General features: G+C 41.1%; 1 protein-coding gene across 1 annotated transcript in view; it reads right to left on the bottom strand.

Moving 5' to 3' along the window:
* Window positions 1–18129, bottom strand: part of pcdh1a (protocadherin 1a) — an 87495-nt gene that overhangs the window by 4388 nt on the left and 64978 nt on the right. The gene's annotated exons all lie outside the window — the stretch shown is intronic.

The following is an 18129-nucleotide window of genomic DNA, read 5'->3' as shown; positions in this document are numbered from 1 at the left end:
CGTATTGTTAACATGATCAAAAACAACATATTGATTTCTATTTGCGAGCTCTGAATGGTGCTCCAGATACACGTCACCATGGAATAAGGACTACAGGGACGGACAGAATACTACAGACACGCATGCTGTAGGCAAGCAGAATTCGGGTACAAAGGGACGGGCTCGGTCCCTTTGGGCAAAACCACTGCTGAATGAGTTATTGATTGACAGAGCTGAAATGAGTTCCCCGCGCCTGATTATCATCCATTTTTTATTCAACTGTTCCTAATTAAATAAATGGGTCCATGACCCAGTGACCTCGTTTTAATGTACAATCTGTGAAAGCTCCAAAATAAGTTTGCCTCAACTATCTCTCAAACAGATGATAGGGCTTGTGAAAGTAAGGCTGCACCCAGAAACCCATGTATTTGTTTACCGGAATTGTGCAGCTGGCAAACAATAGACTTGTTAAGCAGTCCACCTGTTGACAAGCTAAACATACAGCCAAGATTAAATGGAAATACCACTCAATTTATCTTTGTTATCCCCCTCAGTCTAGGTCTAGGACAGCCAAATCAATGTCTGTGAAGAGAGGAACAGACAACTAAGATCCGTGAGTGTGTGATGTCCCCTGCATGTAAAGTTTTGATTACTGTGATTAATGCATTACTGTAGTGCCACAACGTTGTCCACACCGTGAAGGAACACGTCCATCACAGATGCGCTGTCTCGTTTTGTGGCGGTTGGACAGTGTGTGAAGAAAAAAAAAAAAAGAAGAAGAGAGAGAAAATGTATTCACGGGGTAAGCGGTGGAGGCTCGGCGCTGCACACACAACAAGCAGAAAGATGTTGCTGCATGTGAATGATGCAACCACAAGAGATGACGTATTAGAGGTGGTGGTGAGAGTTCACAGCTAATAGAGAAAATGCCAGCTTGACAGTAAGCCTATGAGACATACCATCAGTATTGTACTCATGACCACTGGCAACATAATTATCCCACAAAATGTCAGACCTCTGAGGCTGGAAAAACTGCATCTGGCCCACCAAGGCCTCAGTCATTCACATGGCAAAGTGAGACAAGCTTGTCTGTTAGGCATAACTTAAAATGAAATGAAACTACCTATAATGAAAAATAATGAAAGTTATTTGCTCCGAATTCATTTACCTTATTAATGTCTAAAATATTCATTACTCATGGATAATCCACACACAATTGTCCCAATGTTTATTAAAATAATAATAATTGGAGAGGAAGAATGCATGGCTTGATCTATTGTGGTAGCTAATCTCATTGTTCCTGGAATCCTAAATAGCTGGATGTTTAGGCTTTTTAATACATTTACTTCACCATTGAACAATGTTCTGCCCCCCTTGTGCTTAATTATATCATTATGCTTAAGTGGCAAACTCTGTTTACGAGGCCAGTGCCAGTGAACTAAGATTCTTTTCAAATGAATGAACTACATTTTAATGCTTGATTAGGAAAGAAGAAACTGAATTTGGAGCTTTGAGAAAAGACAAGCAACCCAGGCATGAGTATGTGTGTGTGCGTGTATGTGTGTGTGTGCACTGCCTGATGCATGATGATGGGAGTTTCATTTTCTCAGCTCCGCTAAGAGCGTTGTCTGTATGCATCACTGCAGTGAAATGGACTCTTGCTACAAAAGATGTTCATGGGAAGAGACTTGGGGAGAGGGTTGAGGAGTACGCTTCTAAGCACAAGCACAGTCGTGTAGGCATCTACTCCAAAAGGATTTCACACTTGATTAAAACCTCTCCACAGCTTCCAGGAGGTTTATGCCACACCAAGCGGCCTCGTGTAAAATTAGATCCACAACCACAAATCAGTCTATGGAGGGAAAAAAAGGTACATTTACACAGGTCTTTTTTTTTTTACAACACTATTTCTTTCTTTGTGAATGATAAATTGCTTTTATACGTGTGCATGCCATAGGGGTTGGCATGCACACATGAATGGTGAACTCACAGTTAGCCACAGTTTGCCTATTTATTCCAATTCAGTCCCCTAAAAAAAAAAAAGATAAAAGGCACAAAGATTAACACTGATTGCCACATCTTCACTGACGGTGGGGTTGGCAATTGACTTTAGGTCGACTGTGTTTTGAGAAAATATAATTTGGACTTGCTTAATGGAATGCCAGATAAAAGAAAACATGTAAAATGATACCATGCACCGGTGACAGGAATTAAGGCACATACTGAACCGTGCTCATCATCATCAAGGGCCAGAAAATCAGCAATGACAGCTAAATACACCGTCTAGCTTGCCAAAGTCTGCCATTTTCTTCCAATGGTGCCAAAGCACATATCGTACGTCATCAAGGAGAAAAAGAAGAAAAAAAACTCTCTAATGCCAGCTATTTTAGTAGGCCATTACCTTGTCTGGTAGTGTTTAATCTAAATTTTATATGGTTTTATTTATAAGGTAGGTTTGACACATTGTGTGTTCTTACCAGACAATTTAACAAATAAGAGGTCTGCATTCCACTACAACCTGTCATGTTGGAGTAATTGTTTTTACATGCTGTTGTTTGTGTTCTATAGTGCATATAATTCCCCCTCACACAGGTCAGCTCGCAACAGTCTTTCAACATGAAATAATAATAAATTGTTTATTGTTGTTACGGCAGCATGTTATGATAGGGTGTATCATTTGTGAAAGCGCAAGTTTGAACATTTGCTTGCGCTGACCTTTCTGTCACACTCAAATCCATCTCCACAAAAAAATCAATACTGATAATTATACTTTTGTGTCTGGCTTTTGCTGTGGCCATTAGCCATCTGTAGCTGTAGTACCCACTTACAGTGTGGCAGAATACTGTACTGTCTGCTCGCACATCAAAAGCACACTCCCACTCAAAGCTACAACGATCATTGTTTGAATATTTGCAGGACATGATAAAGCAAATGAGTCAACCATGAGGTGAAGGAGCAGCCAAAGGCACGGTGGGAAAATTGGTATTTTCTCACCCACTCAAACCTGTTTTCTACCTATACCTGAAATAAATCTGCTCACAGTCTGGAACAAACCCTTTAGAGTTTATAGTCTTGTATGTCATGGATGGCGAGCCAAGGTGGACAATGGAGAACAGATGGGCAAACCACAGCACTATTATGCCAGTGGCTGGAACAGGCTGACTGGATTTAGAGAGCTTGTGATTTGGTTTTGAAGAGCAGTGACTCAATGACATTTCTTCCTCTGTGCACACCAGCATTCTTCTCTTCTAGTCTTGGGGATAGATTGCACCTACACCTTTCTCCTTTTTTTTATATTGGGTCAGTCCCTAATGCTTGCTTAAAGCAATATCGTGACAAAAAAAAAAACACAAGACTGTAATTTCCACCTTCTTTCTCCTAAAGTAGCACATCAGCGAGTCACACTGAAGCCTAGCAAAGCTTCTAAAAGCACCTCCAATGCAGTAGCATAACATGCACAGTGCAGTTACAGAGTGGGGGTACACACAGAGCTTAACCCCCCGGCTGACAGATACATGTGAGGGGTGGGTTTGCATGCAGCTTGCATCAGTGTGCCAGTGGGAGGTGTTGAGTGTCTGAGGCAGGCTTCCTCATCGTCTGATCCCCTGCCCACGGGCATGGGGGAAGCTGCCTCTTCCTGAGATTTCACACTGCTCCTCTCTGTTTGATTGCAGCCTCTCCCCACCGGCTGCTTTCCAGCGTGTGTGCCACACTGCTATGATCGATGGCGAACAAATATGAGAGACCCACACCTCATGGAGGGATAACGGGGAAAAACAGCCACTATCGTTTGGGAGTGTGTGAGTGATATTAATGGTATATTCTCGGCCCCTGCAAACAGTTTACGTGGTAAATGACTAACAAGTTCAAGGAAACAAAAGGAAAAAGAAGAAATATCCCACATCTGAGCAGACATTAGTGTCTAGTGCTGGCTATCAGTATAATAACTGTGTGAATGTAGTCTGTGGTTGTCATCCTCCGTGAAGAAAAACAAGACGAAAAAAAAAGAGGGTTTTGTATTTCTTTAGCTATGACATGTCAAGTCTTGTTATTCAAGTGCTCAGAACACTTTCTCACAGTAAGCAGAAGCTACCAAAACAATCCTTTTTTTCCTCCAGAGGAGCATTTTTAAGGGAGGAAAACTTGCTACAAGCACACAAACATAGTGTTGACATGCACATTTTCCTTGCTCAGTGCAATGGAATACAAACCTTAGATGCACACTCTCACATCTCAGGAGCAAAATTACAATGTGTAGGCTTGAAGGCGTTGTCACCTTGCCTTTACAGAAAGTAAGATGTGAGAAATAGCTGCAGTTAACCATCTAGGTGCAACCCTGCGGTGTTATTCTGCAGGTAATTGGTATGGCAATTAATTTTAAAGCATGCTATGTGCACAGCATCACTTGCCTTCGCAGATAATCTTGTCAGACAAGTTTTCTTTTTAAAGTCTATGATAAATGCATGTTAATTAATGTTTTTGTGTCTTTAGTTTGAAAACAAATATGGTAATAATGCATTCACTTTCTATAGAGATGAATAAGTGTCTTTTTGGTCTCCGGGTGTAGAGTAAATGGTTAAACGTTGAGCTAAACTGTCTACAGAAGATGATGCCAGGGTAAGAATTTGGTACCAAAGTTTAAGGAACATGAGTCAGAGTCTCCTTCACAGATTCAGTAAGGTCTGAATGTTCGGCTTCTTGAGCAGGCGAGCCTCTTGCTGACAAAGGCTGATGAGTGGACATGTCGGCCAGAGGCCTGTCAGGGAAAGCCGCTGTAGATGGTTCAGTGGGTGATGCTACACCTCCTGTCAGTTCTCTCACCATCCACCATTTTGTCTCAGAGTTCCTTTATTTGAAGACTGCCTTTTGTATCACTGCATTTGACAAAGCCTTAGCACCTGCTGACAGATCACGCTATGCACCAGCTCCTCCAATTGAGAAGTTGATATGCGGTGTGATATGTCAACCAATACTAAGGCTTTGTCAAACTGTGACACGCACAAGGCATTGTCGGATAAAATAGATTCAAAACCTTGGTGAGGAAATGTGAGGAAACAGGACTAAAACATAATATAGTTGCTTTTGTAAGTAATATAATCGTTTGTTGGCACACGGAGGTGTTTGTGGAATGCTTGTGTGGAGAACAGCTTCATGCCTCTGCCCACAACAATATGTCAGGCTCGCTGGCCAATTACTGACTGGAAATTGCATTGTGAACTTTAACAACAGGGTATTGATCAGCTTGCAGCTGCCAATGCAAAACCAAAGGAATAAATAAATATATAAAAATAAATTATTTCTCTTGAACATAAAGGATTCAGGCTTTTGATTATTATCCACGTCCAGTTTCAAGACTGTTCCTTGATTGATTGGATTTTAAAAAAAGAACACTTGGTCAACACCCACCATATAGCTGGATTGTACGTATATGATCAATGTGCAAAATAGAGGCTGTAGTTAAAAATGGTTTCGGAATATCTGTAAACAACGGACACTGTCACGTCCTATCTGCATTCTGCCTTATATCTGCTGGTTACAGCCCTTTACTTCTCCCCTATTCTATTCTCTATTCTCACATACACAGTATTTTAATACAGCTGAATTCTCAATAAAACTCTTCTCATTTATATGTTTTTGGTTCTGTTGTCAGAAAACTGAACAAGTTTGAAATAGTGACTCTAATGCAGTCCATTAAGACACATGTTAACTTCCAAGACATTTCCAAACTGCTGCTGTGCCGCTGCTCAGATCCTGACTTTATAACCGCAATGTCGTCTGACAACATCACCAAACTAATAAATTAAAGACACAGACTGTGCTGTGTTTTCAGCTGTATTTACTTATGAAATGGTTTCTCAGGGAGAGAGTTAAAAGCACCAGAATATCTGCCTTGTTTTGTCTCTCACATGATGTGCAGCCTCCCTCTGGGTAACAAACTGCTGCTCCACCTCTTTGCCACTAGACATATAGGGAGATACTGTAGAGAGATCGTCACTGGTGACTCCCCCCAATAACAAGAGTTTTCCAGAAAAGGTTAGGTAGATTTAGCAACTTAAAAAACAAAAAAGTTCTCTAAATCTAGAGACAAATATAAAAAGTTGACAACACTGCATGCTGTGAACGCAAATACCCAAGTACAAACTGTCTGCAACAATTCATTGTGAAAGAGAGATGGCCACTGGGGAAATTCTAACTCAAACAAGTAAAGTGGCATTAAGCTGACCAATGGTGGAACTATGATCAATCAACTCAATGTCACTCAGTGACTCAGTCAGTCACAAACATTTGTGATTATAGTGCTGGCTCCACTTTGTGTCTACAGTTAATAAATGGCACTGCAGTGAAACACAAAATACATTTGATATGTTAATAAAAATCAATATTTATTTAATGAATAAATACAGATGGAGAAAATCACCTATCCATCCAGCCTGCGGTATATTATGTCTTGACCATAGACCGACTGTTGAAGATAACTTTACCTTGACAAGAAAAGATGCCCACATCATTTTACCTAAATCTTTCATTGGAGCAGTCAGCTTGGATAATAAACAGCATTACTCTATATGCTGTGTTCAATCTCATATTCATGCAGAGAGGGCTTCAGGGACTCAGAGTGGAATGTGCATGTTGAGGTTGAAACGCATTAGTTAGACATCAGCGCCTAAATTTAGAAATTTGCATTTGTTCCTTGGGCCAATGCAGGTATTTTATTAATGCTGTTCATTTAAATCTTTACTGTGGGCCAAAACTCTGTTGATGCAGAGTGTAATACTTCACACGAGATGCTGGCTTGGAAAAACATAGTATTAGTACTTTTAGTGGTTGGTTTATGTAGTTTGTATATTGTGTACATATAGTATGCGTACAATATCAATCTTTTGTCATGGGCCATTGAGATACAATCGTAATTTGTGATATGACAACATGTAATTAAACAATTGAATAATCAGGACAATTACTGCATATACAACATGTTTTTACTGTTTTTGTAATCTTATATCACTGGTAGTCAAGTGATAACTTGGCTGCATAATTACATTTAGGCCCACTCTGCTCCTTCTCCTCCTCCCCTCTTTCTCTTACTCCTGAAATAAGAAACCACACATTTCCTAATTATGAAGCGCTGAACATCTGACAGGCCGCGTTACACAATGTTTCACCTATGTTCATAGTACACAGAAAGTTTTGTGGGGATTTTGGTCAGTGGAGCATCAACTCTCTACGGAGCGTAGAGGAGACACAGGCAGGGAAAGTACGCCGGTGAAGTTAAGACAGCAGGGACTTAAAACGCTGCTCCTGTCCATTTACCTGCTGAATCTTTGCTCTCTCGCCAACAAAAAGAATGAACTACTGCTCATCAACAGGACAAACTCGGACTTTTCACGCTCGGCTGCCTTATGCTTCTCTGAAAGCTGGCTCTGTGAATCCATCCCGGACAGCTCATTACAGCTGCCTGGTTCTCATCTCCACATAGCGGAGTGCATAACTGTGCGATGGGGAAAAACAAGGGGAGGTGGAATCTGCTTTTACATTAATGAAGGTTGGTGTATATATGCCACAGCATCGAGCAAAATGTGCAGTCTAAACATAGAAACTCTCATCCGTGAACTGTGAACCTTGTTCTTCCTAGTCTGGGCTCTCCCCTTTCATTCTGATCATCTTTTCCCCACCTCAGGCCTGTGTTAGTGAGGTGTTACAATATCTGACTGAGCAGATAATCAGTGTGGAACACAGACAGCCAGACTTCCTCCTGATTATTTTAGGTGACTTCAACAGAGCAAACCACATCACCAAACAGGCAAAAATACAGAAAACACACTAAGAGTCCCACTACGGATTAAAATACCTCTGCTATTCCATATTAAAGGAGTCTGTTGATCTCTGCTCCATCTCTGGAAGGCATCCGGCCCAGACTGTGTGTTACCCTCCTGTCTGAAAGTCTCCACTGCCCAGCTGACCCCCATCTTCACTCATATCTTCAACAGATCTCTGGAGCTTTTAAGTTCCCTCCTGTTTCAAAGGCTCCACAATCGTCCAAGTCTCCAAGAAATCCTCCATCACAGGACTCAGAGACTACAGGTCTGCTGCCCCGATGTCTGTGGTCATGAAGTCCTTTGAGAGACTGGTGCAGATCCACCTAAAGGATAGCACATGCCCCCTTGCCGGACTCCCTGCAGTTTACCAACAAATAGGTCAGTGGATGTTGCAGTCAACATTGGACTGCACTACATCCTGCAACACCTCAATTCTCAAGGGACAAATACAAGATTCCTCCTGTCTGTGGACTTCAGCTTGCTGCTCTTCTTCCCCTGTAAACTCAGCCAGCTCACTGCGCCTGCCTCCACAAGCTTCCTGACAGACCAGAAGCAGCAGGTGAGGCTGCACCCAGATAGTCAACACTGGCACCCCCCAGGGATATGTTTGCTCCCCACTGCTGTTCTCACTCGACACACAAACAAGTGCACCTCGGGAGACCCATCTGTTAAACCACTGAAAAAGGCAGATGACACAACAGTCATCGGCCTCATCCGAGATAGTGATGAATCCGCATACGGACAAGATGTGGAACAGCTGATCCTCCGGTGTGGTCGCAACAACTTGAACCTGAACATGTACAGACAGACTGTAGAGATGACTGTGGGCTTCTGGGTGACCCCTCCCCTGACCCCTGCCACCACATCACTATAGCACTTAAATATATATGTCATCTGCGGAAACCTTTAGATTTCCAGGATCATTAATCTGCCAAGATCAGAAACAATCTACTCTGTGATGAAAACGAAGATGTAGCTACTTCCTGTACCAGTTCAAACTGCCTCAGGAGCTGATCCTGTTTCACAACGCAAAACATCAACTCAGTTCTCCACACATTCAGGTCACAAGACAAGACAAGACAAGCAAAAGCATTAACGTGCAATGATAACTTTAGAGAAGATCACAACCTGCCCTCCTTTCTGGACCTGTGCACTTCTGTAGAAATGTTTCATCACATCCTGGACACAACCATGCTCTAAGTCCTGTCTCTGTTACAGGACACAACATGCCAAATCAACCAGACACAACACTTTCTTTCTACAAACCATCACTCTGTTGAACATTTACACCAGTCATGTAATACTGGCAAATGATCACTGTGCAATAATAACACCTCTTGTTAGGCATAAATACATGTATATTCTGTACATAGATATGTAAACATATGCATTATGTTAATGACCACCTACTGTATGCATAAGCAACCATCCACTCAGTATTCATTTCAGGCCTCCTTGCACTTTCCAACCTCGTGACACTGTTTCCCACTGGTTGACTTGTATATAGAATATGTAAAATAATATATACTAAACATACATAATTCTATGCCTGCATATTGTGCCCATTATTGTTGTTTTGTTCCCGACTGTAATTGATTTATCTTCGCTCAGCTGGACATTGTTACTGGCGCTGTGTGCAGTCTGGAGATACATTGAGAGCCACTGAAAACTGGACACAAATTCCTCAAATATCCTTGGTCAACAAAACTGATTTCCTTTTCCCCTTCAGTTTTGGGTGTGATTTAATTAGAAAAGTCGACTAAACCCCTGTAGTGTGGGGCTGTGACTGGACGCTCAATAGTCTGATTATTATTTTATTTATTTACTTTTAGCCATTAAATGTAACTCCATTAAAGACTCCACACAGATAAAAGACGATGACGACAGGGTATTCATACCAAACTTGTTAAGAAAATGTTACAAATACATATGTAGCCTAACAACCTGACTGACCATGTTTTGCTAAGTCTCGTTGCAAGTAGAGTTGTACGTCAACAAGCAGTAGAAGACTGTTTCTGACTGTTTAGCCAATAAAACACATACTTTGTTTTTCGCTTAAAAACTGGTGACAGCTTTGAGATTGGAAGTGAAGATGGATGGAGCTGAGAAAATTAACACCAAAAATACACACCCAAACCTTCTTTCTCCTGCTTGTCTGAATGTCTCTTTCTTGGCCCCTGCCTTTGATGCTTTCTTCCTGCTTTAGGCTTTAACATCTGAGGGGTATGGCCCTTTCTAACTCTATGGCCTCATACCAGTAGGTAGAACATATTTTATTTTTAAGAGCACAGGAGGAAAACAGTCAGCCCTTTCGTGAATGTCGGTTGTATTTAAGCTGTTAATTTTCTCAAACTGAATTATCCTAGAAACAATTACAGTAATGGGCTTTTCTCTTCAGGTCGACATATGTTACTGCTTTAAACTGCATTTGTTGGACACTATGCTGATTCCGTTTAGTTCTGCACTGAATTAACTTTCTTGATTTAAATCTAAAATGATTTTTTTGTATGCCTTTACACCAGTGGGGGGGTGAATGAAATTAAGTACAGAATATACTGGATAATACCAGCCAACTAATCTGGGTATAACTCATCACTAATTTTATTTCACTGACAACAAAATGAAAGTCTCCTTTACATGTGATCTACAGCTTTAACTATCAAAGAAGGAATTATTTATCTCTTCGGATTTCCCCCGTGGAGTTAATTCCAGTGTAGCACTTTCATGCTCACTATCTTTCACTCATTGATCTTATTGACATGGAGAACGGATGTCTTCCATGATCTATTTGTTGTTCTTCCCCTTTCGATCAAGATCTTATCTCTTTGCTAATTCTGCCTTTGATCTCCACGGTCTGCAATGTAAGACACGGTTAACTTGTGAGGGACAACATTAGCTGCTAATTAGCCTACACCTGCATACACATCTGAATGTTAAACACATCTGCTCTGCCCTGACATATTCTCAATGTGCCTCAATGTTTTGTAGGACACATAGCCTTGCCTGTGGCTATAGCTGTTTCAAGACATCTTTTATCATTTGATCATACATCATATCCTCAAACCAAAAGCTTAGCTGTCAGGCTCAGATTGATATCAAAGTGTTACAGTATGTGGTCTGGATGCATTCCAGACAAAATGCATACATCAGGCCAAGTCATATAAAGAGATATGATACTTGTGGTAAAAGTTAATACACAGAGATTTAAATAATATAGTCACAGGGGGTGCATCACTGCCAAGTATAGAGAAACACCGAGATAATCTCACAAAATCTGATCTTTAGAATCATGTAAGCGGCCCATACAGCAGCTAAATAATGACCCTGGAGAGGCAAAGCTTTATTTAAATGTTGTATGTAGATAGAGCGTTGCTGCATGACTGACAATTCACTGGGAAAGTCAGCATACTAACGCAGTCAGATGGAAAGCCCACAATGCTCTGAACAATAGAGCTATGCATTTGGAGCAGGACAATTCAAATTTACAACATGATGAATTATGAAAATTGCCTTTTGTGTAGCAGAGAGAGGCAACAGGAAAAGAACCGAGCAATCTCCCAGTGCTGCTCTAGCCTTCTATACCCTCTGCCAGATGATAGCTTTTCTGACAAGGCTTTGATTAAAGGAAGGGGGGGAAATATCACATGGAATCAAGAACATAATATATAATTATTAAGGGAAGGGAAACTGCAAATTTCAGTCTTTAAATATCGACTTAAGGGGAAACGCAAAACACAGAAGGCAGCAGGGGGTCATCATCTTAGCTTCTGAGGCCAGCGTGACTCCAGCTTCCCCTGTTGTTCCTTACTAATTCATTGCTTTCTGCTGCTTGTGTCTAATTGACTTTTATAAGCTTTGGCATGGTAACGGAGGGTCAACATTCATGTACTCTGAGGCTGTTGAAACCCTCCAACTGAAATAACCATTGAACACAAAAACACCCTTGACCTAATATTTGCTAAGATATGGTAATAAATCGGGGGTGGGGGCTATGGTGTGGGTCAGGGGCACTTTGGCATATCTGGGATGCCACGTGTTTTAGTTAATTGAATGAGGGCTACACCTGCACTTTAGTGCTGTCTTGTGTATTAAAGGGGCATAAAAGAGCAATATAAATGTTTTATCACTTTAAAATAACATCAATGGACAGGACATACACTGCATTATGGGATAATAAAATGAAAATTTAATGAAAGGATGGGTAAATGAGGTCATGGACACAGTGCAGTAGTCTGGGTCTGTCTGTGACCCTGAATGTTGTAGTGGTTCTATTTCACTGTTCGGCATAAATGAGGACTCTTTTCACAGAGATTGTTTTTTTTTTTTTTCTTTTTTTTTTAAAACAAATTCTCTGTGCTTTGTGTCATGTAAATGTGGCTAATGGTGAGCAACATTGGGGCAATCAAGAGCCAAAAACAAAGCAGAAAAACACTAAGAGGTGGTAAAAAATACAGCAAATGCACAACAAGAGTAAACATTGCTGTCACTTTTTTTCTTTTATGACAGTGGCTGCTCTCGCCATCTGTTTTTTCAGCGCCTGTGGCTGCTGCATGTTTGATGGGTACCTCATCTCCAGGCTAGATACGGCCTCAAAGTAGACACTTCATCAAGATGAGTGACAAGTGGTGGGGCCTTGCAACATGACCATCTGAGATAGAAAGGTAAAGTGAAAAAAAAATCCATACAATAGCTTTAAGTAAGCCTGACCTCTAATGGTGACCAAGGAATTGAATGATGATAGGGTATGTCGCAGCACTGTAATTTGGAACTAACAAAAATTGGTCACAATTTCACAATGAAGTCAAGTATGCTCTCTAATTAGAGCAGAAATTCATGGTGGAAACAAGCTACATGGTCATGCAATATTCTCTCAGAATTATTCTACTTTTGGCTTGAGAACAAGGGGAACTTTAGGGATGCCTCACATCAAAAACTGAGTTTTAAAGTCAGTTTTGAAATGCATAAATTTCCAGAACTGGTGAAGTAATCACTTAGATGTGGTATTGATCAAAACCACTGTAAAAATATGTAGATGATTTTATGTAACTGGGGTAGAATTTTTAGTCGTGTCACCTTAAATGAATAACACTCAAACATGCTTGGCCATGAGCGATACAAAATCATTTTTTACATAGCTTGGGGTATAATGACTGCATGATGTACCATGTCAACACAACACAAAACTGCAAATTAAGAATTGATCCAGTCACCAGGATGACATTTCCATTTGTAAACAAACAAGCATACACACACGAAAAAAGTATTGCTTCTCTAAACTTGTGGGGAGGACATTTTCAGTTTCACAGGATGTAGTGCTCTCTCAATTTGTAAGGTCCTTTAACTGCAGTGAATCCAAAGATATCCTCAACTGACTGTGAGAAAGCCTTAAAGCTAGAACGGCTTCATTCCTCTGTGACTCACTGGAAATAAGGAAATGCATGTCAGACCCATACAGTACAATTCCAGTCCCTCAAGTGCCATCCATCATTGAAGGGCAGAACACTAGTTAGAGGGAGGTTCAGCGGCTCTCGGTCCCCATCACACTATGATGGAGAGATGACCCCCGGGGCCTTTCTCTGATGCCGGCTTGAGCTGCCCGACCGACTGAGGTTGAAGTGGATCTGGCCCCTAGCCAGCCACCCCCTCCCCGATGCACATCGCTGTACCTGCTCTACGAATCACATCTGGGGTGAGACTGGGTAAGACCCACTGAGAGCAGCAGAGCAGTACCACTACTTTCTATTTCTGCCTCCATAATTATCCTTAAAGTTTCAAGTCAAGATCCCATGGAAGTGCCAATGGACACTGCTAAAAGGAGTGTCTTTTATAGCTATGAGTGACACCAGGGTAATTAAGAATTTTTTTCTCCATGTGTCTTTATAAACTTCTACTCTCATGCCTGTGTTTCACACATTACCACCTCCAAACCTGCTGCTTCAGCATGCTGTTGCCCAGACTTGATGGCATGGCAAGAGTAGGCAGTGTACTATCCAATTTTTGCCTAAGTACAGAGAGCCATCCACTTTTGTTAGCGTAATACATGAGCACATCTAAAGCTTAGGGATACTGGCTTAGGCATACTGGCTCACTCATTCATTTTACAAGCTTAGTGCTAAAACCGGACATTGTGGCAGCAATGGCGTTAAAAGCACTATTTATGGAACCTAATGTGTGCTTATATGTGTGTACTTTTCTTTCAGTGCATAATTCAGAACACTCATCTGGGTTTTCATCCATGTCATACACATGCAGATAGACCTGAGTAGTTTGTGTAGACCTCAATTAAAATGAAGTGGACTTAGAAAATGCCCCTGAAAACTGTTCAAGAAATCTTCTACTAAATGTCTTATGATTTTTGCCTCACTCTTTTTTATTATTTAGACTTTTAAATGTGTGTTTTATTATTTAAATATATTTTTTTCAGTTTCTCTGTGTTTTTTCCACTATGAATTTTTTTTATATTCAATAACACAACATAAAAATGTATTTAGACTGTAAAAAGTCAAGTCCAAATCAATTTCAGGTTCTGACAAAAACATGCTTTCATCAGTGCAGTCCTCCAGTCAGCTGGACATAATGATGAAACTACTGAGAAATCACTTTTAAGTGTCAGGAAGGTAGTATGAAATTGAATGCAAGGAGTAGATTTATTGAGATAATGGGACTTCTATTCTGATTCCATTCAGATTTCACATGTAGCTGCAATATCTGCCACACAGCAAGAAGCCAGCTCACCCTAAAAGACAATAACCCAAATTCATATTTTGCTGCAGTTAATGGTCTGAGCTCTGACACCATGTCTTTTCTCTCACATAGCCCTGTTCAAAGGTCTTGCCTATCTGAAGTCATTTGACAAACACTGTAATGTGTGCAGCCAGAGTTTGGAATGAGTGTGTAGGTCGTATTGTTAGTGATCACAGAAGCGAAAGCACATTTTCAGATTCAAATTGGGCGAAGGGAAATCAAGACACATTCAAAATTGTGACGAGTTGACACATCGCCGGCTCCATTTTGGATTCAGCTGCATTGTCCCATAAAGTCATTGCTATAGGAAACCATTGTCCACCGTGTCAGAGCCTGATCCAGGTTAGAGAGTTTAATTCTGCTCCAGTTAGGCTCTTCCAGTGACCTATTTGCTCTGAAATAAAATTACAAACAATTTGTGGGGGCAAAGAGGGTGGGGGTGGTGGGAGTGGGGGGACAAACAGCAGCAGCCGATGTGAGCAGAGCATAATGCATGTGCAAGAATGAGCTCGGGATTATAGGCGTATTACTCATGACAACTTGCCTCAGGGGACCACTTGTAAGGACCTTACTCCACAGAAGCCTCCACAAAACTGCCAGTCCCATGACCTGTCCCTTCTCGGGTGGCAGCAGTTCCTGCAGTGGCTGGCATAGGCCTCGCTGCTGCTACAGGCTGGCATGGTATACTCCGCTTAAAAGTAGGGGCTCTGACAAAGTACACTGACATCTGCTTTAGGAAATCCACACCCTTGCATCAGTAGACTATATTGATGCCTGGGCAGGGGACCAATCTGGCATTCAGAGGACAAACAAGCCCCATTAGGCTGACGTTCTGACGCTCAGTGTGCACAGTGGCTCTCTCCATATCTTCCTTTGTTTAAAACGTTTCTCGTGTTTTGTATGCACAGCCCAGATATACACAGGGAACTCATGATGTCAAAAGCAGTAATGGCTAAAATGGTTGTACCCTGTCTGATATGGCAAGCACTGAAAGCAGAGGAAAATCCCTGACAGGAGTTCAAAAAGAACAAATATACGGCGGTACATGCATCATCTGAGAGATCTAAGGCCAGAAAATCAGACAGCATTACTAAAGAAGTTCATTATCATGCAAACAGCATTTATACCATTTTATCTCACCCTTCTCAATAGCCCATATGGCAGAGAGTCCATACAGAGGAAGACACAGGGAGACCTCACACTGGGCAACTGGCCACATCAAAATTCCTCCATCTGTGGTCAGCTGAGTGTGTGTGTATGTGTTTGTTTGTTTGTGTGTGTGTGTGTGTTTGTGTATGTGTGTGTGTATGTATTTGGTGTACGTAGTTGTATGTGTGTGTTCACATGCTGGTACCTGTCTTCAATCCACCTGTGTCCTATTGGTGCTGGCCTTCGTATCACAGCCAAGATACCTAACCACTGATCCCCAGAAGAGTGATTATTGTCTGGGTTGGACTGGACATGACGGGATTGCCGGTCAAACTTGTGTCCCAAGAAGAGAAAAGAGGCCCATCATAGATCCCAGATGACTCATGCCGCGTGCTACGGGGCAGCAGGAGGTTAAACAATTTGTGTGTGTGCTGGGGCTCAAACTACACTTACCAGCTCCGGGCAGGTAAAAAAAAAAAGAAGAACAGTTTTCATCAGCTGTCTTTGTTATCGAATATAATTGATGGAATTAATTAAAATACTTTAACAAAATCAAACCAAGTCAACTAAAGGATTAGAGATAATTAAATTTGACTGATCATCTTGTCTAACTGATTTCTTATACACATAATGGTTCATTACACCTAAAACCTCTCAGGCAACATCCCTTATCCCTGATTGGTAGAATTATACCTGCAGCCCGAGAGGAAAACTTGCAGACAGTACTGCAGAACTGTAAAAACACTGCAAACTCCTCTGTGTGGTTTTTCCTTTTCTTTTCTTTTTTTGATGGCCTAACATCTGTTATCCTATATAGTCAGTGTTCTCCTGAACCTATACTTTTCTATAACAGTCACAGACAACGCAGCATAGATAAGTGTGCTTTTTAGTAAAGAAGCAAATATAATATTTATCTTTCGTAAGTATCGGGTGTCTACTGATAAAAACTTCTGAAAAGTTAGCGTTACAAGGATACCTCATTTTACATGAATTTATATTTGTTTTATTAGACTGCACTTGTTTTGGAAAGCCTGATAACCAGATCCACCATGTGTTAATCACATGATTTATACTGAAGTATATCAATACAGGAAATAATATTCACATATAACTTTCTTGTTTGTTTTCCTTTCTTTTAGTTTGTGAGCCCGCCCCGCCCCGTTACACTTCTGAAATCAGAACTACACCAATAAACCAGTAACACACACCGTAAATGTCTTTGATGCAACCAAACTCAAAATCTGATCAGCAGTGTCTGAGATACAGAGAGATGGACAGATGGGGCAAACCAGCCTTCATCTGATTTCACTGTGGAGGACAAATCATGCATCTTGACAGCAACCAGACATACAAGATAAGCAGTTTTCATGCTGTCTACAGCAATCAATTTAAAGAGAATTACAGAGCTCAGTGATTATGATGAGAGTCTATTAAAGTAAAATAGCACCGTAATCAAAATGATTTAGCGATTTTGGGTGTGATGCAACACACTCTGATACCGACGAATGCATGCATGCAAGCAGGTGCATACGCAGACACGCACATGTGCATCTGATGGATAAACATTTCCGATAAGATTAACCAACAGTGCAGCAATGTGCACGCAACACATATGAACATAAGAGTGAAAAATACTCATGGGAAAATGGAGTGCACTCTAATACAGCCTGAAGATAAGAATTAGAAAAAAGTGGGAGGAGGAAACAGCTGCTTGGGCATATGAAAAAAAAGAAGGCAGGCGGCATACATGTCAGATATTAGAAATGTTATCACTGTAGTTTGAAACTACTCTTAATTCCAAAGCCAAGCACCACAGGGGAATATGTTGATGTCTACTTCAGGGAACCAGAGAGACTATTCAAGACCACACAGACTCTCTCTCCTCTCTGCCACCAAGTCTAATGAACCGACGTCATTATTCTTCCGTCTGTAACACTCTTCAAAAGAGAACAACAAAAATCACAGCTACAAAGAATTAATTAATAGATAAGTATATTACCTTCATAACAACCCCTGGCATCAGTATACTTAATATTAGCATGCCTTGAATAAAGAAATAGCACAGATAGAGACGTATCCACACTGGGACGGCCATCGAGCCCAGACTCCAGCAGCTGACCTAATTCCAGTCTAATACAGTTGATACCATTATTTCAACAAACAGCGAAACTAAAATGGCTCGTGAACCATACATCACTCTCCGCTGTAGGCCACTGACACTCTCTCAAAATGTAGATTCAGCGCTGCCAAAGTTCAACTTGTATAACAAAACACATCCATGTCGATATTTCCGGGGCCCAGTGATGCAAAGGCTGACAGTCTGGGGTTCATATACTGCGTTTTATACAACTTAAATGGAATGACACATCATGCTCACCTCCCCATTTTTTGCCTGTCACTCATCTCCACCGCAATGAATAAAGCTCCGTACCAGTACAAC

This window comes from Trachurus japonicus, chromosome 14 (assembly GCF_045865225.1).
Source record: "Trachurus japonicus isolate A0001 chromosome 14, Traja_1.0".
NCBI classification, from domain to species: domain Eukaryota; kingdom Metazoa; phylum Chordata; class Actinopteri; order Carangiformes; family Carangidae; genus Trachurus; species Trachurus japonicus.
Note: the sequence above shows the minus strand (reverse complement) of the source record. Positions and strands in the feature narration are given on the sequence as shown.